At 43.2% G+C, this 22,467-nt stretch overlaps 1 non-coding gene and 1 pseudogene across 1 annotated transcript; one reads left to right on the top strand and one right to left on the bottom strand.

Annotated features, from left to right (window-relative positions):
- Positions 1-446: 446 nt before the first annotated feature.
- LOC148194980 (uncharacterized) lies at positions 447-5,347 on the bottom strand (annotated as a pseudogene).
- LOC148194981 (small nucleolar RNA R71) lies at positions 4,465-4,572 on the top strand. Its single transcript, XR_015781283.1, has one exon. It is a non-coding gene; the product is annotated as a small nucleolar RNA R71 (small nucleolar RNA).
- Positions 5,348-22,467: the final 17,120 nt, after the last annotated feature.

Below are 22,467 nucleotides of genomic sequence, written 5' to 3'. Positions count from 1 at the left end.
TTATCCCCATAAGTCACAAATCCTTGCTTTTTCTTCTCAAAAGAAATGAATCTTTTCTTGTCACCGGTCATGTGTCTTGAACATCCACTGTCAAGATACCACAATGACTTCTTTGACTTAGTATATTCTTGGCTTCCAGTATCTTCTGAGTCAGCCATTAGACAAAAGAGGTGAGATCTAACAAAATCTACAACAACCCGAGCATCATTAGTCCTGGTGGCTCTAGCTTCCACCCATTTTGAAACATAATCCACAGCAAGAAGAATATAACAGAAACCAAAAGAAACAGGAAAAGGACCCATGAAATCTATACCCCATACATCAAACACCTCACAGAACAACATAGGTTGTTGAGGCATCTCTTGTCTCTGTGAAATTGATCCTCCTGCTCTCTGACAAGGTTCACAAGTGCTGCAAATCTTCTCCGCATCTTTGAAGATGGAAGGCTAATAGAAACCACAGTCGAGCACTCTGCGAGCTGTTCTCTGTATCCCCAAATGACCACCAGGTGAGGAGGCATGACAGAACTGCAGGACCGAGTCAATCTCATGGTCCGGAATGCATCTCCTAGTAACCTGGTCACTGCACAACTTCCACAGATATGGGTCATCCCAAACATAATACTTAGCATCACTCTTAATTTTAGCAATCTGAGCACGTGATGCTAAGGGAGGAAAAACAGAAGCAACCAAATAATTTACAATGTGTGCAAACCAAGGAGTGGGGTAAGAGTAAGAAATATTCAACAAACTCTCGTCAGGAAAGGTATCCTGTATGGGCAACACAATAGCTTCATTCCCAGCTTTTTCAATCCGGCTTAGGTGGTCTGCAACCAAATTTCGTGCTCCACTCCGGTCTTCAATTTGCAAGTCAAACTCCTGGAGCAGTAGCATCCACCTGATCAATCTAGGCTTTGACTCCGCCTTTTTCAACAGAAACTTTAGAGCTGCATGGTCAGTATACACAATAACAGGTGATCCAAGCAAATATGACCTAAACTTATCAAGGGCAAAAACAATTGCCAACAACTCTTTTTCAGTGGTGGTATAATTTGCCTGGGCAACATCCAAAGTGCGTGAAGCATAGTAGATCACTCTCGGCAGCTTGTCAATTTTCTGTGTCAAGACAGCCCCTAATGCATAATTAGACGCATCACACATGAGCTCAAATGGGGCTGTCCAATCTGGTGCCTGAATGATAGGGGCGGTGGTCAAAGCTTCCTTCAGGCAATCAAACGCCTGCTTGCATCTGTCATCAAAAGAAAAGTCAATATCTTTCTACAGCAGTCTGGACAAGGGAAGCGCCTTCTTGCTGAAATCTTTGATGAAGCGCCTGTAGAAACCTACATGTCCAAGAAAAGATCGCACCTCTCGCACGCAAGAGGGGTAAGGCAACTGCGAAATCACAGATATCTTAGCAGGGTCTACCTCTATTCCCTTTTCAGAAATGATATGCCCTAGAACCAAACCTTGTCCAACCATGAAGTGACATTTCTCAAAATTGAGAACAAGGTTTGTTTCTATGCATCTTTTCAAAACTTTTTCCAGACTGTCTAAACATGCATCAAAGGAGGATCCATACACAGTAAAATCATCCATAAACACCTCTATGCAATTCTCAAGAAAGTCGCTAAAAATGCTAAGCATGCACCGTTGGAAGGTACCAGGGGCGTTGCACAAACCAAAGGGCATCCTCCTATAGGCAAAAGTGCCAAAGGGGCAGGTGAATGTGGTTTTTTCTTGATCCTCAGGCGCAATATTTATTTGAAAGTAACCAGAAAAACCATCAAGAAAACAATAATGAGATTTACCTGCCAGGCGCTCCAGCATCTGATCAATGAATGGCAGGGGGAAATGATCTTTCCTGGTTGCTTGGTTGAGCCTCCTATAGTCAATGCAGACTCTCCAACTGTTCTGCACTCTAGCTGGGATAAGCTCATCCCTCTCATTCTTCACCATAGTGAGGCCAGTTTTCTTGGGCACAACGTGGATGGGGCTAACCCACTGACTGTCTGAAATAGGGTAGATGATCCCAGCTTGCAAATACTTGGTCACCTCCTTCTTGATGACGTCCATGATCACGGGGTTTTGCCTTCTTTGTGGCTGTCTGACTGGCCTTGCCCCATCTTCCAAAAGAATTCTATGCATGCATGTGGATGGGCTAATACCAGGTATGTCAGCCAAACTCCAACCAATGGCCTTCTTGTGCTTCCTCAGCACACCAAGCAACTTCTCGTCTTGAACAGAATCAAGGGAGGTAGAAATGATCACCGGTTTCTTCTCATCATCCTCCAAGTACACGTACTTGAGGTTATCTGGGAGTTGTTTCAACTCAAGAGTAGGTGCCTGCAAGTCAGATTCATTTGTACTTCCTGCAAAGTGGTTAGTGCATTCTGACTCCAAAGAATTCACAGGTAAAGGCGGAACACCTATCTCATCAAGCTCCAAATCCATATCCATGACAATTACATTATCAACATCATCCATATCAAAAACATCATCAACATCATGGATATCAAAATTCTCTTCAAAATCAACATCATTCTCAAATTCAGATTCAATGCATGTCTGTAGAGAAGATAGAAAAGAATGCTCTTTCTTATGCAAAGAATCAGAATCATCAACAACATATTTATCAATAATGTCATCCAATGCATCGATCTTAAACAGAGAATGGTCCTCAGCTGGAAATTTCATTGCATCAAGGATATTAAAATGAACAACAATATCAGCAAATTCCATAGACAAAGTTCCAGCATACACATCAATCCTAGTTCGGGCAGTTTTCAAGAATGGCCTGCCTAAGATAATGGGAGCGGATCCATGAGAGAATCCCTCCTCCATTTCCAAAACATAAAAGTCAGCAGGAAAAATCAATTCACCAACCCTAACCAAGACATCCTCTATGAAACCTGCTGGGTGGGTAACACTCCTATTAGCCAACTGAATGACCACACCCGTGGTTTGCAAAGGACCAAGAGACAAAGATGCATATATAGACAAAGGCATGACATTAACAGAAGCACCCAAATCAAGCATGGCATTTTCAAATTTATTGTTTCCAATCACACAAGGAATGCAAAATATACCTGGGTCCTTGCACTTTTCAGGGATGTGCGGGACTGCCTTACCAATAAGCGCAGATACATTCCTTCCCATGCTAATTCTCTCATTTCCCTTCATCTTCCTCTTGTGTGTGCACAGCTCCTTCAAGAATTTGGCATACTTCGGTATCTGCTTGATGGCATCGAGTAGAGGTATGTTCACCTCTACCTTCCTGAAGGTCTCCAGAATTTCCCTATCCACCTCTTCCATCTTTTTGCTAGGAAGTGCCCGTGAAGGAAATGGTAGAGGGATAGGTCAGTCAACCAATGGAGAAGGTGCGGCAGCAGTGGTGGTGGAAGAGGGAGAAGATCCACTTGAAGAAGAACCACCGGCTGGAGAAGAAGATTCACCCACCTCAAATGCCTTGCTCGGACCGTCATGGTCGTTCTTTCTAGGACAAGTAGCAGGCACGGGTGTAGGTGTAGAAGCGGGCTCTGAAGGCACAACAATCTGCTTCCCTGATCTGAGGGTTATGGCACTCACATTCTTTGGATTCTGCACAGTCTGGGATGGCAACTTATCAGAATTCTGAGACTGCGCCTGATTTATCTGAGTAGCCATCTGACCCATCTGGTTAGTGAGACTCTGTATGGAAGCTCTAGTCTCCTGCTGAAATTGCATGTTATCTTTCTGAAACTGCAGGTTTTGCATAGTCATCTGTCTCACTAACTCTTCCAATGAAGGTTCAGACGAAGTGGAAGGGTGGGCAGCTGGTTGGGCAGGTGCCTCTTGCTGTTGCTGTTGTTGTTGCCTCTGGTGTTGTTGCATAGGTGGAGGCACATATCTGTTAGGTGCTCCAGCATTCTGGAAAGGTGGTGCCTGCTGTTGATGCTGTGGCGCATTGTTCCATCTCAGATTGGGGTGATTCCTCCACCCTGGGTTGTACCTGTTGCTGGATAAGTCATGATTTTGCTGTTGTTGCTGCCTGTTGTTGTAGATGTTCGTAGCATAAGCCTGAGGCGCATCAGAGGCAGCAGAGTGCTGCAAAGAAGGACAAGCATCTGTATAGTGGTCACTGGAAGGACAAATAGCACATAGCCGTGCAACAGATGCAGATGAAGCTGCAGATCTCTGGTTGGTAGTCAACTGTGTCACCATCTTCGTAAGAGAGTCAATCTTTCCTTCCAACTTGCTTTCAACAGTTGATAAAGACTGGGCAACAACATCATGCACGCCCTTCACCACAATGGCATCATTCCTGGTGCTAAACTGTTGGGAGTTGGAGGCCATCTTCTCAATCAATTGCCTGGCCTCAACAGGTGTGGTGTCTCCAAGAGCTCCACCACTGGCAGCATCAATCATACCATGGTCCATGTTGTTCAAACCCTCATAGAAATACTGGACAAGGAGATGCTCAGGTATCTGATGGTGGGGACAACTGGCACAAAGTGTCTTGAATCTCTCCCAATACTCATATAAGTTCTCTCCACCAAGCTGCCTAATCCCAGTTATGTCTTTTCTGATAGCTGTGGTCCGGGCTGCTGGAAAAAATTTATCTAAGAACAGCCTCTTCAGATCATCCCAGCTAGTGACGGATCTAGGCGCCAAACCATACAACCAATCCTTAGCAACATTTTCCAATGAATGAGGGAATGCCTTCAAGAAGATGTGCTCTTCAGGAACATCATGTGGTTTCATACTAGAACAGACAATGTGGAATTCCTTCAAATGCTTATGAGGACTCTCACCTGCAAGACCATGAAACTTGGGCAACAAATGGATCAGTGCAGTCTTGAGAACAAATGGAACGTCCTCATCAGGATATTGGATGCACAAGCTTTCGATATCGAAATCAGGTGCAGCCATCTCCCTAAAAGTCCTCCCACGAGGTGGAGGTTGTGCCATATTGTTCTCAGTGTGAAAAACAACAGAATCAGAATCAGAATCACGTGCAGATGCAACAGATGCAGTAGATGCAGTATGCACAAAGTACTCAGCAGTGGGATGCACAGTATCCAATGGAACAGACTCAAAAACAGACTCTAAAGATAAATTTCTAGAATGCCTAGCTAACCTATGAAAAGTTCTATCAATCTCAGGATCAAAGGGTGGTATAGGTCCAGGATTTCCCCTAGTCATGCACTAAGTCACAACACCCTAAAATCATGAAACGATATCACAAAAATTTTGAACACACAAAACAACCTAAATAAACAAATCACACACACTCAAACATACAAGACAAAACACAACACACAAACAACACATTATCAACACAAAAGACCTAGAACTGAACCGTTGGTCCCCGGCAGCGGCGCCATTTTGATGAGAGGGTCGCACCTCTCACAAAAGTTGTGCATAAAAGAATGCAGTATAGTACTAGGAAGTGACTCCTAGGTCGTCTCTCAAGGACCAATTTGGGTTCAGTCTCAAGTCAAACACGAAGGGGGGGGGGTTTGTGATTTTTGTGATTCAAAATGAACTAAATTAAAACACCAATAAGCAAAGTATAATAAACACAAGTACAATCCGAAAATCTCAAAAAAAAAAACAATATAATATCACTAATGACCAACCCAACTAACTTAAGCTAACATTAAATTAAAGAAAACTTGCTTGACTCACTTGAATAAAAATTGATACATCAGAAAACACACATTACATCTTGGAATAAACAATTGCTACACTTAAGCTAATAAAACTTCAATTTAAAAGAGTTGGAACCAATTGAAATTCAGCGGTTATAAACTAAATGCCAAAGTGTGTGACACGTGGAAATGCAATAAATAAATGACAAAATGCATCATTACTACTGGAATAAAAAATTGAAAGAAGCTATGCCTTATCTAATAAATGAAAATGCAATATTCGGAACAACTAAGAAAGCAATAAAGAAATCTGTGTTGCACCCAATTAAAGAGAAATCAATCTCCGTGCTCTTCTAAAATAAATCACCACTGCACCTCCTGGGACATGAGCTGCTGCTTGTCCAGCCGTGACACCTCCCTTGCGTTCCCACTCTCAATGTGCTACATAACTTTCTAAAGTGAAGAATTAATTCCCCTCCACCTCACGACTCTCTAAATGAAGGATGAATCACCGAATGTGCACACTCCAGGATAGCCCGCAAGGTGAGTGCCCCGTGCCCTCTGAACGTGACAGCTGCTTGCTCTTCCGTGGACAAAACCAAATGAAAAAGAATGTAATGAGAATCTGCTCATTCACATGCTGATGCTCCAAATGTGCTAGAATTGATGTGACTTCTCCCCTTTGCTGGACGTGACACCTACTCCCACCTAATATACTTCTTCATTTCTCAAAGAAAAGACATCTCCAACCTAATCTACTTCCAGCTCACATTCCCGTGCACACCATTCTCTTCCTCTCGGTAGCTGCTCCTACACATCACCTCTTGAATCAAATGACTGCTAGCAAAAGTAAAGCGTTGTCCATTCACGCTGCTCCACTTCTTGGATCAGCCCCTTTCCTACGTGGCTACCCTTGCGTACTGCTGCTGCTCGTTCTGGCCATGACCCAGTAAAGATTCCAGCAGCTTGAATTTAAATCAATCACCAAGTGCCACTTCCAAACTCACAAAAACCGAGTAGAGATTAACGTGCACAATCTTTCATTCAATGAAAACTTAAACATACATTGTTCATGAATCCAGCACTTGCCAAACGAAAATGAAAAATAGAATATGTGCTCTTCATTCCAAAACAGCGTTTTCAACCCAAGGAAAAGCTCCAAAACAAAAGCCTCCAAAACCAAAAAAACCTAGAGAGTAAGTGGCGGCTGTGCTATTCTAATGCCGTGGGTCACCTTTTAACAAGGGTGGGGTCCACACAAAAACCCTAAGGTGCCAAGTCATTTTCCTTCACATTTTGGGTCTAGTCTACTTTACCAAAAATTGTCCCAAAATGTAAAAGTTGATACAGAAATTTTAAACTACTGAATTACAATTTAATTAATTCTAAAATGTATTTATTTGGCATTCTTCCTGATGTCCCAAAATGTATTTCCGAAATTTTCCTGCACTTCAAAAACGCACTTAATCAGCTCAGAAAACCCAAATTAGCACAATTACAAATTTCCGACCAAATTAAGCAGAATTCGGAAAACGAGGAAATAACAAACAATTAAACACATTCCCTGGTTTATTTAAGTGCAATAAACTAAATATAATTCAAGAAATAACGACTCATCATGGACGAAGTTGACGAAGTAGAAAAAGTGCAGGAAGTGAATGAAGTGGAGGAAGTGGACGATGTTGAGGAAGTGGAGGAAGTGCACGATGTTGACGAAGTGGACGAAGTGGAAGAAATTGACGAAGAGGACGAGGTGGACGAAGTGGACGAAGTGGACGAAGTGGACAAAGTGGAGGAAGTGGAGGAAGTGGAGGAAGGGGACGAACTTGACGAAGTGGACGAAATGGACGAAGTGGACGAAGTGGACGAAGTGGACAAAGTGGAGGAAGTGGAGGAAGTGGAGGAAGGGGACGAACTTGACGAAGTGGACAAAATGGAGGAAGTGGAGGAAGTGGACGAAGTGGAGGAAGTGGAGGAAATGGACGATGTTGAGGAAGTGGACGAAGTGGAGGAAGTGGACAAAATGGAGGAAGTGGACGAAGTTGACAAATTGGAGGCAGTGGACGAACTGGATGAAGTGGACGAAATGGACAAAATGGACGAAATGGACGAAGTGGACGAAGTGGACGAAGTGGAGAATGTGGACGAAGTGGAGGAAGTGGAAGAACTGGACGAACTTGACAAAGTGGACAAAATGGACGAAGTGGACGAAGTTGACGAAGTGGACGACGTGGACAAACTAGAGGAAGTGGAGGAAGTGGAGGAAGTGCACGAAGTGGAGGAAGTGGAGGAAGTCGAGGAAGTGGACGAAGTGGACGAACTTGACGAAGTGGACGAAGTGGACGAAGTTGACGAAGTTGACGACGTGGAGGAAATGGAGGAAGTGGACGAAGTGGAAGAAGTGGACCAAGAGGACGAAGTGGACGAAGCTGACAAAGTGGAGGAAGTGGATGAGGTGGAGGAAGTGGAGGAAGTGGAGGAAGTAGACGAAGTGGGCCAAGTGGACCAAGTGGACCAAGTGGAAGAAGTGGAAGAAGTGGATGAAGTGGACGAAATTGACGAACTTGACGAAGTGGAGGAAGTGGAAGAAGTGGACGAAGTGGACGATGTGGAGGAAGTTGACGAAGTGGGCGAAGTGGCGGAAGTGCACGAAGTGGAGGAAGTGGAGGAAGTGGACGAACTTAACGAAGTGGACGAAATGGACGAAGTTGGCGAAATTGAGGAAGTGGACGAAGTTGACGAAGTGGAAGAAGTGCAGGAAGTGAATGAAGTGGAGGAAGTGGACGATGTTCAGGAATTGGCGGAAATGCACGAAGTTGACGTAGTGGACGAAGTGGAAGAAGTTGACAAAGTGGACGAAGTGGACGAAGTGGACGAAGTGGACGAAGTGGACGACTTGGACGAAGTGACGAAGTGGTTGAAGTGGACAAAGTGGACGAAGTGGACGAAGTGGACGAAGTGGACGAACTTGACGAAGTGGACGAAATGGACGAAGTGGACGAAGTTGACGAAATGGAGGAAGTGGACGAAGTAGAAGAAGTGCAGGAAGTGAATGAAGTGGAGGAAGTGGAGGAAGTGGACGATGTTGAGGAAGTAGAGGAAGTGCATGATGTTGATGAAGTGGACGAAGTGGAAGAAATTGACGAAGAGGACGAGGTGGACGAAGTGGACAAAGTGGAGGAAGTGGAGGAAGGGGACGAACTTGACGAAGTGGACGAAATTGAGGAAGTGGAGGAAGTGGACGAAGTGGAGGAAGTGGAGGAAGTGAATGAAGTGGAGGAAGTGGAGGAAATGGACGATGTTGAGGAAGTGGACGAAATGGAGGAAGTGGACGAAATGGAGGAAGTGGACAAAATCGAGGAAGTGGACTAAGTTGACAAAGTGGAGGAAGTGGACGAACTGGATGAAGTGCACGAAATGGACAAAATGGACGAAATGGACGAAGTGGACGATGTGGAGAATGAGGACGAAGTGGAGGAAGTGGAAGAACTGGACGAACTTGACAAAGTGGACAAAAAGGACGAAATGGACGAAGAGGATGAAGTTGACGAAGTGGACAACGTGGACAAACTGAAGGAAGTGGAGGAAGTGCACGAAGTGGAGGAAGTGGAGGAAGTAGAGGAAGTGGACGAAGTGGACGAACTTGACGAAGTGGACGAAGTTGACGAAGTTGACGACGTGGAGGAAATGGAGGAAGTGGACGAAGTGGAAGAAGTGGACCAAGAGGACGAAGTGGACGAAGCTGCCAAAGTGGAGGAAGTGGACGAAGTGGAAGAAGTGGAGGAAGTGGAGGAAGTAGACGAAGTGGACGAAGTGGACGAAGTCGACCAAGTGGACCAAGTGGAGGAAGTGGACAAAGTTGACGAAGTGGAAGAAGTGGAAGAAGTGGATGAAGTGGATGAAGTGAATCAAGTGGAGGAAGTGGACGAAATGGTGGAAGTGGAGGAAGGGGAGGAAGTGGACGATGTTGAGGAAGTGGAGGAAGTGGACGAAATGGAGGAAGTGGAGGAAGTGGAGGAAATCAACGACGTTGAGGAAGTGGACGAAATGGACGAAATTGACGAAATTGAGGAAGTGGACGAAGTTGACGAAGTGGAAGAAGTGCAGGAAGTGAATGAAGTGGAGGAAGTGGACGATGTTGAGGAAGTGGCGGAAGTGCACGAAGTGGAGGAAGGGGAGGAAGTAGAGGAAGTGGACGAAGTGGACGAACTTGACGAAGTGGACGAAGTTGACGAAGTTGACAACATGGAGGAAATGGAGGAAGTGGACGAAGTGGAAGAAGTGGAAGAAGTGGAAGAAGTGGATGAAGTGGATGAAGTGGATGAAGTGGAGGAAGTGGACGAAATCGTGGAAGTGGAGGAAGGGGAGGAAGTGGACGATGTTGAGGAAGTGGAGGAAGTGGACGAAATGGAGGAAGTGGACGAAGTGGACGAACTTGATGAAGTGGAAGAAATGGACGAAGTGGACGAAATTGACGAAGTGGAGGAAGTGGACGAAATCGTGGAAGTGGAGGAAGGGGAGGAAGTGGACGATGTTGAGGAAGTGGAGGAAGTGGACGAAATGGAGGAAGTGGACGAAGTGGACGAACTTGATGAAGTGGAAGAAATGGACGAAGTGGACGAAATTGACGAAGTGGAGGAAGTGGAGGAGGTGAAGAATGTGGACGAGGTGGGGGAAGTGGAAGAACTGGACGAACTTGACGAAGAGGACGAAATGGACGAAGTGGACGAAGTTGACGAAGTGGACGAAGTGGACAAACTGGTGGAAGCGGAGGAAGTGGGCGAAGTGGAGGAATGGAGGAAGTCGAGGAAGTGGAGGAAGTAGAGGAAGTGGACGAAGAGGACGAACTTGACGAAGTGGACGAAGTGGACGTAGTGGACGAAGTTGACGAAGTTGACGACGCGGAGGAAGTGGAGGAAGTGGACGAAGTGGAAGAAGTGGAGGAAGTAAAGGAAGTGGAAGAAGTGGACGAAGTTGACAAAGTGGACGAAGGGGACCAAGTGGACGAAGTGGAGGAAGTGGACAAAGTTAACGAGGTGGAAGAAGTGTAAGAAGTGGATGAAGTGGATGAAGTGAATGAGGTGGAGGAAATCGACGATGTTGAGAAAGTGGAGGAAGTGGAGGAAGTGGACGAAATGGAGGAAGTAGACGAAGTGGACGAACTTGATGAAGTGGACGAAATGGACGAAGTGGACGAAATTGTCGAAGTGGAGGAAGTGGAGAATGTGGACAAAGTGGAGGAAGTGGAAGAACTGGACGTACCGGACGAAGTGGACGAAATGGACGAAGTGGACAAAGTTGACGAAGTGGACGAAGTGGACAAACTGGTGGAAGCGGAGGAAGTGGGCGAAGTGGAGGACTGGAGGAAGTGGACGAAGTGGAGGAAGTGGAGGAAGTAGAGGAAGTGGACGAAGTGGATGAACTTGACGAAGTGGACGAAGTGGACGTAGTGGTTGGAGTTGACGAAGTTGACGACGCGGAGGAAGTGGAGGAAGTGGACGAAGTGGAAGTAGTGGAGGAAGTAAAGGAAGTGGAAGAAGTGGACGAAGTGGACGAAGTGGACGAAGTGGACGAAGTTGACAAAGTTGACGAAGTGGACGAGGTGGACGAAGTGGACGAAGTGGAGGAAGTGGAGTAAGTGGACAAAGTTGACGAAGTGGAAGAAGTGGATGAAGTGGATGAAGTGAATGAAGTGGAGGAAGTGGAGGAAATCGACGATGTTGAGAAAGTGGAGGAAGTGGAGGAAGTGGACGAAATGGAGGAAGTGGACGAAGTGGACGAACTTAAGGAAGTGGACGAAATGGACGAAGTGGACGAAATTGACGAACTGGAGGAAGTGGACGAAATAGCGGAAGTGGAGGAAGTGGACGAACTTGATGAAGTGGAGAATGTGGACGAAGTGGAGGAAGTGGAAGAACTGGACGAACTTGACGGAGTGGACGAAATGGACGAAGTGGACGAAGTTGACGAAGTTGACGAAGTGGATGAAGTGGACAAACTGGTGGAAGTGGAGGAAGTGGGCGAAGTGGAGGAAGTGTAATAAGTGGGCGTAGTGGACGAAGTTGACGAAGTTGACGAAGTGGACGAAGTGGACAAACTGGTGGAAGTGGAGGAAGTGGGCGAAGTGGAGGAAGTGTAATAAGTGGACGAAGTGGAGGAAGTGGAGGAAGTAGAGGAAGTGGACGAAGTGGACGAACTTGACGAAGTGGACGAAGTGGACGTAGTGGACGAAGTTGACGAAGTTGACGACGTGGAGGAAGTAGAGGAAGTGGAGGAAGTGGAAGAAGTGGAGGAAGTGGAGGAAGTTGAAGAAGTGGACGAAGTGGACGAAGTTGACAAAGTGGACGAAGTGGAGGAAGTGGACGAAGTGGAGGAAGTGGACGAAGTGGAGGAAGTGGAGGAAGTGAACAAAGTAGAAGAAGTGTAAGAAGTGGATGAAGTGGATGAAGTGAATGAAGTGGAGGAAGTGGAGGAAATCGACGATGTTGAGAAAGTGGAGGAAGTGGACGAAATGGAGGAAGTGGAGGAAGTGGACAAAGTGGACGAAGTGGACAAAGTGGAGGATGTGGAGGAAGTGGATGAAATTGAGGAAGTGGAGGAAGTGGAGGAAGTCGAGGAAGTAGACGAAGTGGACGAAGTGGACCAAGTCGACGAAGTGGAGGAAATGGAGGAAGTGGACAAAGTCGACGAAGTGGAAGAAGTGGATGAAGTGGATGAAGTGGATGAAGTGAATGAAGTGGAGGAAGTGGAGGAAATCAACGATGTTGAGGAAGTGGACGAAATGAAGGAAGTGGAGGAAGGGGAGCAAGTGGAGGAAGTGGAGGATGTGGAGGAAGTGGAGGAAGTTGACGAAGTGGAGGAAGTGGAGGAAGTAGAGGAAGTGGAAGAAGTGGACGAAGTGGAGGAAGTGGAGAAATTGGAGGAAGTGGAGGAAGTTGACGAAGTGGACGAAGTTGACGAATTTGACGAAGTGGACGAAGTTGACGAAGTGGACGACGTTGACGAAGTGGACGATGTTGACGAAGTTGACGAAGTGGACGAAGTGGAGGAAGTGGATGAGGTGGACGAAGTGGACGAAGTGGAAGAAGTGGACGAAGTGGAGGAAGTTGACGAAGTGGGCGAAGTGGAGGAAGTGGACGAAGTGGAGGAAGTAGAGGAAGTGGACGAACTTGACGAAGTGGACGAAATGGGAGAAGTGGACGAAGTTGACGAAATTGAGGAAGTGGACGAAGTTGACGAAGTGGAAGATGCGAAGGAAGTTAATGAAGTGGAGGAAGTGGACGATGTTGAGGAAGTTGCGGAAGTGCACGAAGTTGACGTAGTGGACAAAGTGGAAGAAGTTGACGAAGTGGACGAAGTGGACGAATTGGACGAAGTGACGAAGTGGACGAAGTGGACAAAGTGGACGAAGTGGACAAAGTGGACGAAGTGGACAAAGTGGAGGAAGTGGAGGAAGTGGAAGAAGTGGACGAACTTGACGAAGTGGACGAAATGGACGAAGTGGACGAAGTTGACGAAATGGAGGAAGTGGACGAAGTTGACGAAGTAGAAGAAGTGCAGGAAGTGAATGAAGTGGAGGAAGTGGAGGAAGTGGACGATGTGGAGGAAGTGGAGGAAGCGCACAAAGTTGACGAAGTGGACGAAGTGGAAGAAGTTGACGAAGAGGACAAAGTGGAGGAAGTGGAGGAAGTGGAGGAAGTGGAGGAAGTGGAGGAAGTGGAGGAAGGGGACTGATGAGTCGTTATTTCTTGAATTATATTTAGTTTAATGCACTTAAATAAACCAGGGAATTGTGTTTAATTTTTTGTTATTTCCCCGTTTTCCGAATTCTGCTTAATTTGGTCGGAAATTTGTAATTGTGCTAATTTGGGTTTTCTGAGCTTACTAAGTGCATTTTTTGAAGTGCAGGAAAATTTCGGAAATACATTTTGGGACATCAGAAAGAATGCCAAATAAATTCAAGACTCTCCACACAGACATTTTTGAATTAATTAAATTGTAATTCAGTAGTTTAGAATTTTTGAATCAACTCTTACATTTTGGGTCAATTTTGGTAAAGTAGATTAGGCCCAAAAATAGAGATTAGTTACTTGGACCTAGGGTTTTGTTGTGTGGACCCCACCATTATTAAAAACAGCCACACGACCTTAGGGCAGCAGGCCACCCTCACTTAGTTTAGTTTTTGGCTGGAACAATTTTTTTTGAGAAAGATGGTGCACGCTGTTACGGAGGAATGGAGAGCTGAAGGATAGCGTTTTTTTTTTGGGGGGAAGCAGCAGAGGGGCACGTGAAGGAGAGGACTTCATTTATTTTTGGGTAACACATGCACATGGAGGGTGTCTCGGCTTGGAGCTGGAACAGCCACCACACTCATTCCGATTTTTCTCTTGAAAGCTGTTCTCAATGGGATGAATGAGGAGCTTACGTTTATTCCTTTTGTTGATTTTTCATTGCCTTTTTATTTTGGTGCTGTCACGTTCCTTTATATATGCCATAAATTGGAATTTTGCTTTGCTTGTGCACGCTGTTACATTGCTGTTCTCGCTGCTTTGAATTTATTTAACATCTTGCATTGTTTTTCTTTATTCCAACACATGAGGGGTTAGCTCCAAGGGTTTTACTTAGCTTTATTAGATTCAAGCAGCAAGTTGGAAGGCACACGTTGGCAATAATTTTTTTCTCGGAAGCACAAAAAGCTAATTCATTTTCTTTCCTATAAACCAAGCACACGTTGTTTCATTTCTTTTATTTGATTCAATTTCTTTTATTCACGCAGGAAGAAAAACTTTATATATATATATATATATATATTGAAAGCGTTTTCATTTTTTTTCGGAGAGGTGCTTCAATTGTCACGGGCTGCATCAATTGCATTTTTAATGTTCATCATAATGGAAGATGGATTTTATTACTTTACAACTTCATTTAACTTATGCGTTAGTGATTTATGTGCTGCTTTCAATTGCCTTCTAGTTTTTTGCATTGAATATTTTAATTTACGTAGATGAGTTTTAGATTTCTTTATTGCATTTTCAATTTCCCCACTTGTTTTAGAAACCGTTCGGTCTCAATGTAGAACCGTTCAGTAATCTGTAGGACCGTTCGGTTTTCACGCGTTGTTCATTTATTTCAGTGTTTTCAATTATGTTTGGTTGTATTTAATTTCCATTTTTATTTAAGTTCATCCGCATTCACAAACTCTTCACCAACCCCCCTACTACGTGTTCGACCTATTGACTGAACCACATTTGGTCCTTGAGAGACGACCTAGGAGTCACTTCCTAGCACTGTACTGCATTCTTTTATGCACAACTTTTCTGGGAGGTGCGACCCTCTCATCAAAATGGCGCCGTTGCCGGGGACCAATGGTTCAGTCTTAGGTCTTTTTGTTGTGTTTGTGTGTGTTGTGTTTTGTCTTGTGTTGTGATATGATGTGATGTGATGTTCTGTTTTGTGTGTGCGTGTTGCATGTATAAATGTGTTGTGTTTTATTTGTTTCGTGATTTTTAGTATTCTTCTTTCACCATGTCTACCTATTTTGATTATGTGAATACTGCTTCTTTTGCTTGTGCCTCTAATTACAATTCTCCTTCTGTATGTTACTCTGATTGTAATTCTGCTGACTTTTATGCTGAGAACAATATGACCCATCCTCCAACTTCTGAGAGCTCTCTTTGGGAGCCGGTTCCACCTAATGAGGATGGTGATCATTTAGTTCTCACCACTGGACTGATGAATTTGTTGCCCAAGTTTTATGGTCTTGCAGGTGAATGCCCACATGAACATTTGGATAGGTTTTATTGAATCTGCTCTTTAATGAAACTTCCAAATGTCCCAGACGATCTAGTTTTCTTAAGGGCATTCCCGCACTTATTAGAAAGAGCAGCAAAAGATTGGAAAGACTCTCTTCCTCCAGGATCCATTACCAAATGGGAAGATCTTGAGCATAAATTTCTAAGCAAATTCTCCCATGTGCAAGATGGATACGACAACGGTCTTGGATGGAATGACCCTACCTTGGGATGGTACAATGCTCCACAACATCAATATCAAGAACCACCATTCCAGAGCACTTTCCTGCCTCCACTTGTCCAGCAATATCAGAGTCAGTAATATGATGCTTCTGCCGAAACAGCTCCTCAGCCTTCTATTTCTGAGCCTACATTGCAGGAGTTGTTGGAGCAGTTGACCATGCAGAACCTGCAGTTTCAGCAAGAGACCAGAGCGTCCATTCAGAGCTTGAATGACCAGATAGGGTAGATGGCCACTCAACTCACTGAGGAACAGTCTCAAGATTCAGAGTTACCATTTCAGATTGTTCAGATTCCAGATGATTATGATAGTGGCATCAACATAGAAGATGGGGAGAAGAGTCACGAGCTTACTACTATGCCATCTACTTTCCCATCATCCTATGTCCCTACCCTTGCACCTGAGGAGAGTGATGAATATTTTGAGGAGCAGGCAGAAATAAGTAGTAATCCTGAACCAGGTAGACCACTTTCATCTTCCCACACTTTAGCAATCTTCAAGGAAGAGGAGGTAAGCATACCTCAATTTGATTATATTCATGATTATGATGTTGATAGGTATGTTGATGATTATATTGTTGATGAGTATGTTTTTAATTCTCCCTCTCTGCATGATGAGAAACAATTTTTGCTATCACATCCGAATGTTTATTCTCCATGCACTGAACTTGAATATGAGTTTGTGGTTGATATTGTTTCTAAGAGTGTATCTGAGGTTCAGCCTGTTACACTAGGATTGGGTGTTATACCCCTGCATGAAATTTCTGCAGAGCCACATTGCACTAACCCTATTGCAGGAGGTACAAATGAATTTAATCAACAAACACCCACAGTGGACAACAAAGGTGCTGACACTGACAAAAGCTTCAAGATCAATAGGCACCTGCTGAACCCACTCATCAACAATCACTTCTTCTTAGATCCAGCTGAGGAAGACATTTCCCTGCTCGATCAAATATGGAGGATGAAGCAGTTCTTCCTCAAAACTTCTTTGCTGGATCCATTGGTGGAAGACATCTCCCTACAAGTCCAAAATTGGCAACTGCCACCATGATCAGGGGAGTTTTCTTTCTCTCTTCTCCCCCTTTCCCTACTTTTATTGCACTTGTCCATGATCTGTTGACTGTTATGATTTCTGATCTTATGCTTATGACACATTGAGGACACTATGTAGTTTAAGTGTGGTCTATTGGGGAAGATTTTTAATTTTCTTCGTTAGTTTTTGTTTTCTTGGTTAAATTTTTTCTTTTATAGGTTATTTTTGTCGTGTGTTGTGTACACTTTTACATGTTTCTCTTGATTTCTGGACTTTGTTTAGGTTATAGATGTATCTTTCACTTCATTGATACTCTGATTTGTTTGAAATCCTTGCTTTTCTCTGCTTGGAAGATGATTATGATGTTTGAGAGGTTGATTTGATTGTGACAATTACCCTGTGTGAGAATTTGAGCCACTTGATATTCTTTCTTGTGTGTGATATGTCTCTTGATTGCTTGCACATATGTCTTGGCTTGACTCTTTTTGATGATTCTTGATTGATACGCATGTTTGAAAGTGATAAAGGCATTTTGTTGTTGAGCCTCTAGAGCCAGATGAGCCTACCCTGTTTTGATCCATTGATAACCCTTTTGAGCCTATGCTTTTCCCCATTTCTTTGTTTTGAAGCTCATACACTAGCCCTAAGTGAAAAACCATTATTACCTTAGCCTTAGGGAATTTTGGAGCTTTGGAATTATTTTGGGAATAAGTGTGGTCTCCTGGGAGTTTCATATGAGTTGGCTAATTGGTTCCTCTTATTGTTTTGTTTTTGTAAATCTTGTCTTTTACAGTTTTGTTTTGAAAAGAGAGAAAAGAAAAGAGACAGGATGGAAAAAAAATATATATATATATAAAAAAAATGAAAAAAAAAATTGTTTGTGAATATTGGAGGCAAGAAGAGGATTGAATTAGAGGTTTGGGTGTGATTTGACTGTGTTTACACTTGTTCCCCATTGCTCCTCTATTTCTTTTGGTTTATAGCTTCTCATCCATATATATCCTCCCTTGTCCTTGGCCCCATTACATCCATAAAAGACCTTTTGATTTGAACATGCATATGTTTTGAGTGATGATATTAGAGGTTTGCTGATGAGTCAATATTTTGTTCACTTCACTTAGTTTATTGTGCTAGAATTAATCGGGGAATTGTGCTTAAATGTCCAGTATTTTCCCATTTTTCCTAATTGTGCTCAATTTGATCAGAAATTCGTATTTTAATTAATTTGAATTATCTGAGACTAATTATTTGCATTATTAATTGTAGGGAAATTGTTGGATAATATTTTGGGACTGAAAGAGAAATTTCTCATCAATTTCAATTTAAACTAAAATGAGAAACAAAAATGAAAATTTATTTTCACTTTGCACAAGGAAAGAAGTCAGCAAAATATTGAATTTCCAATTGAAAATTGTATGATGGACACACTCCACGGCCCTTGAGAGCTGATTCTACCCAGCAAGCTTGAAGAAAGAAACACGTCCACGTCCACGTCCAGCTGAAAGAAAGAAGCACGCGGCCCACACCTTCTTCCATCCAGCTAGGCATGCTCTCGGTCCAACACAACAGCAACGCATGGTGGAAATGGGTTTCTTTTTGGGCGGAAAAGAGGAAGCGGACCAGAGGTGGCATGTCCAGCAACAGGGGGTGTCCCAAAAGAAGAAGCAGCGTCCAGCTTGCACACAGGAGGCAACAACACTCACGCTTCCAACAGCCTTCACGGCCCAGCAGCAGAAGAGGGGATTCACTTCTTCATTCATGAGGGCAGCCACCCTAGAGAGGGGCATCATCTTTTAGATTTAGAAAAATACGGACACCACATGGAGGGCTACGGATGAGGTTCACATGCGGAGAATGATTTTGGAGGGCCGTGGGAGACGGCTTGGAGAGAGCACACGGTGTTGTCATGTCATGGAGAAAGCACACGTCCAGCTGTAACGGTGACTAATGAATAAATTTCTTTTTGGTTTTCATTCCAGTAGCATAAGGATTTAGTTCTCTTTCTTTCCTTAGAATAGTAGCACGGTGATTGATTTGGGAAAGATACAAACACATGGTCTTGTGAACGTTTCATTTGTTTCAATGTAGCAAAGTTTGGTTCAACTCTTGTTTTAGTACCAATTCCGTGATGGATGTGCATTTCCTTATTTCACCTTTTAGCTTACTCCGTTCATTTATAAATTCATCAAGCAATTTGGCATTTTATGTGTTTCTGTTGCAATGTGCATTTACTTTAACTTTTAAGCTTAAGCGTTGCGATTGAATAGTAGCGTACTCATTCCCAAGATGCATTTTCTTAATTGTTTTTCAAGTGGTTCACGCAACGTGCATTTCATTTTTATCCAAGTGTTTCTGTTTTATCTGTTGTCCTTTATTGTTCATCTTATTTTCAAGTGTTGTTTTCACCGTTTGTTTTTACGGATGCTTTTACTTTTGCATTTAATGTTTAAGTTCATTCGGTAAATTTCAATTAGGCTGTTGTTACGTTTTCTACGCGTTAATTGTTCCAGCATTTTATTTTCAAATACTGATGAATTTTACATTATCTGATTTCGATGTCTTTTACCGTTCGATTTTTACTGTTTTGAAATTTACTTCAACGCTTTTAATTCGGTTTTATTTAATTTCCAGTCCAATTTAAATTTTACCGCAACCAAAAATCACAAACCCCCCTTCGTGTGTGATCTGAGACTGAATCGCAAATTGGTCCTTGAGAGACGACCTAGGAGTCACTACCTAGTAATATACTGCATTAATTTTGCAAACAATTTTTGTGGGAGGTGCGACCCTCTCAACATTTGCCAAGTCTCTTGTTGTTTGCTTTCTTGAGTGCATTGAGTTGATATTCTTTACCTTAGACACTTGAGAGAAACACTATTAGTGCATCTGTGAGGTTTTGTTACTTTTGATTCACCTCTTGAACTGATTGATCATTTTGCCATGTCTTGAATTGCTTGGATAATTTCATGAGTATCTGCTTTCTCTGATTGATTCTGTGTTGGATATTGTCTACTTCTTTTCTTGGTCCAGATTCCTGGAGAACTGTGTAATTCTGTTTCTATCCTTGTTGAGTCTTTGTTGTCTGTCTGTCGAGTCTGTGTCAGCTCCCTGATGTTTGAGTAGTTCCCTGGTTTGCGTCTTGGTTTTGCCTAGGAGTGCAAAAGACTAAGTGTGGTCTATTTTGCTGAGTCGTTATTTCTTGAATTATATTTAGTTTAATGCACTTAAATAAACCAGGGAATTGTGTTTAATTGTTTGTTATTTCCCCGTTTTCCGAATTCTGCTTAATTTGGTCGGAAATTTGTAATTGTGCTAATTTGGGTTTTCTGAGCTGATTAAGTGCATTTTTTGAAGTGTAGGAAAATTTCGGAAATACATTTTGGGACATCAGGAAGAATGCCAAATAAATTCAAGACTCTCCACACAGACATTTTTGAATTAATTAAATTGTAATTCAGTAGTTTAGAATTTTTGAATCAACTCTTACATTTTGGGTCAATTTTGGTAAAGTAGATTAGGCCCAAAAATAGAGATTAGTGACTTGGACCTAGGGTTTTGTTGTGTGGACCCCACCATTATTAAAAACAGCCACACGGCCTTAGGGCAGCAGGCCACCCTCACTTAGTTTAGTTTTTGGCTGGAACAATTTTTTTTGAGAAAGATGGTGCACGCTGTTACGGAGGAATGGAGAGCTGAAGGATAGCGTTTTTTTTTTTGGGGAAGCAGCAGAGGGGCACGCGAAGGAGAGGACTTCATTTATTTTTGGGTAGCACATGCACATGGAGGGTGTCTCGGCTTGGAGCTGGAACAGCCGCCACACTCATTCCGATTTTGCTCTTGAAAGCTGTTCTCAATGGAATGAATGAGGAGCTTACGTTTATTCCTTTTGTTGATTTTTCATTGCCTTTTTATTTTGGTGCTGTCACGTTCCTTTATATATGCCATAAATTGGAATTTTGCTTTGCTTGTGCACGCTGTTACATTGTTGTTCTCGCTGCTTTGAATTTATTTAACATCTTGCATTGTTTTTCTTTATTCCAACACATGAGGGGTTAGCTCCAAGGGTTTTACTTAGCTTTATTAGATTCAAGCAGCAAGTTGGAAGGCACACGTTGGCAATAATTTTTTTCTCGGAAGCACAAAAAGCTAATTCATTTCCTTTCCTATAAACCAAGCACACGTTGTTTCATTTCTTTTATTTGATTCAATTTCTTTTGTTCACGCAGGAAGAAAAACTTTATATATATATATATATATATATATATATATATATATATATATATATATATATATATATATATATATATATATATATATATTGAAAGCGTTTTCATTTTTTTTCGGAGAGGTGCTTCAATTGTCACGGGCTGCATCAATTGCATTTTTAATGTTCATCATAATGGAAGATGGATTTTATTACTTTACAACTTCATTTAACTTATGCGTTAGTGATTTATGTGCTGCTTTCAATTGCCTTCTAATTTTTTGCATTGAATATTTTAATTTACGTAGATGAGTTTTAGATTTCTTTATTGCATTTTCAATTTCCCCACTTGTTTTAGAAACCGTTCGGTCTCAATGTAGAACCGTTCAGTAATCTGTAGGACCGTTCGGTTTTCACGCGTTGTTCATTTATTTCAGTGTTTTCAATTATGTTTGGTTGTATTTTATTTCCATTTTTATTTAAGTTCATCCGCATTCACAAACTCTTCACCAACCCCCCTACTACGTGTTCGACCTATTGACTGAACCACATTTGGTCCTTGAGAGACGACCTAGGAGTCACTTCCTAGCACTGTACTGCATTCTTTTATGCACAACTTTTGTGGGAGGTGCGACCCTCTCATCAGGGACGAACTTGACGAAGTGGACGAAATGGAGGAAGCGGAGGAAGTGGAGAAAGTGGAGGAAGTGGACGAAGTGGAGGAAGTGGAGGAAATGGACGATGTTGAGGAAGTGGAGGAAGTGGACGAAATGGAGGAAGTGGAGGAAGTGAACAAAATGGAGCAAGTGGACGAAGTTGATGAAGTGGACGAAATGGACGAAGTGGACGAAATTGACGAAGTGGACGAAGTGAAGGAAGTGGAGAATGTGGACGAAGTGGAGGAAGTGGAAGAACTGGACGAACTTGACAAAGTGGGCGAAATGGACGAAATCGACGAAGTGGACGAAGTGGACGAAGTTGACGAAGTTGACGAAGTTGACGAACTGGACGAAGTTGACGAAGTTGACGAAGTTGCCGAAGTAGAGGAAGTGGACAAACTGGAGGAAGTGGTGGAAGTGGAAGAAGTGGAGGAAGTGGAGGAAGTGGAGGAAGTGGAGGAAGTAGAGGAAGTGAACGAAGTGGACGAACTTGACGAAGTGGACGAAGTGGACGAAGTGGACGTAGTGGACGAAGTTGACGACGTGGAGGAAGTGGACGAAGGGGAAGAAGTGGACCAAGAGGACGAAGTGGACGAAGTTAACAAAGTGGAGGAAGTGGATGAAGTGGAGGAAGTGGAGGAAGTAGATGAAGTGGAGGAAGTGGACGAAGTGGGCAAAGTTGACGAAGTGGAAGAAGTGGAAGAAGTGGATGAAGTGGATGAAGTGAATGAAGTGGAGGAAGTGGAGGAAATCGACGATGTTGAGGAAGTGGAGGAAGTGGACGAAATGGAGGAAGTGGAGGAAGTGGACGAAGTGCAGGAAATGGAGGAAGTGGAGGAAGTAGACGAAGTAGACCAAGTGGACGAAGTGGACCAAGTCGACGAAGTGGTGGAAGTGGACAAAGT

This window comes from Vigna umbellata, chromosome 7 (assembly GCF_029865625.1).
Source record: "Vigna umbellata cultivar VRB3 chromosome 7, Vumbellata_1.0, whole genome shotgun sequence".
NCBI lineage: Eukaryota > Viridiplantae > Streptophyta > Magnoliopsida > Fabales > Fabaceae > Vigna > Vigna umbellata.
The sequence above is the reverse complement of the archived record's forward strand: the minus strand, read 5'-3'. Positions and strand labels throughout refer to the sequence as shown.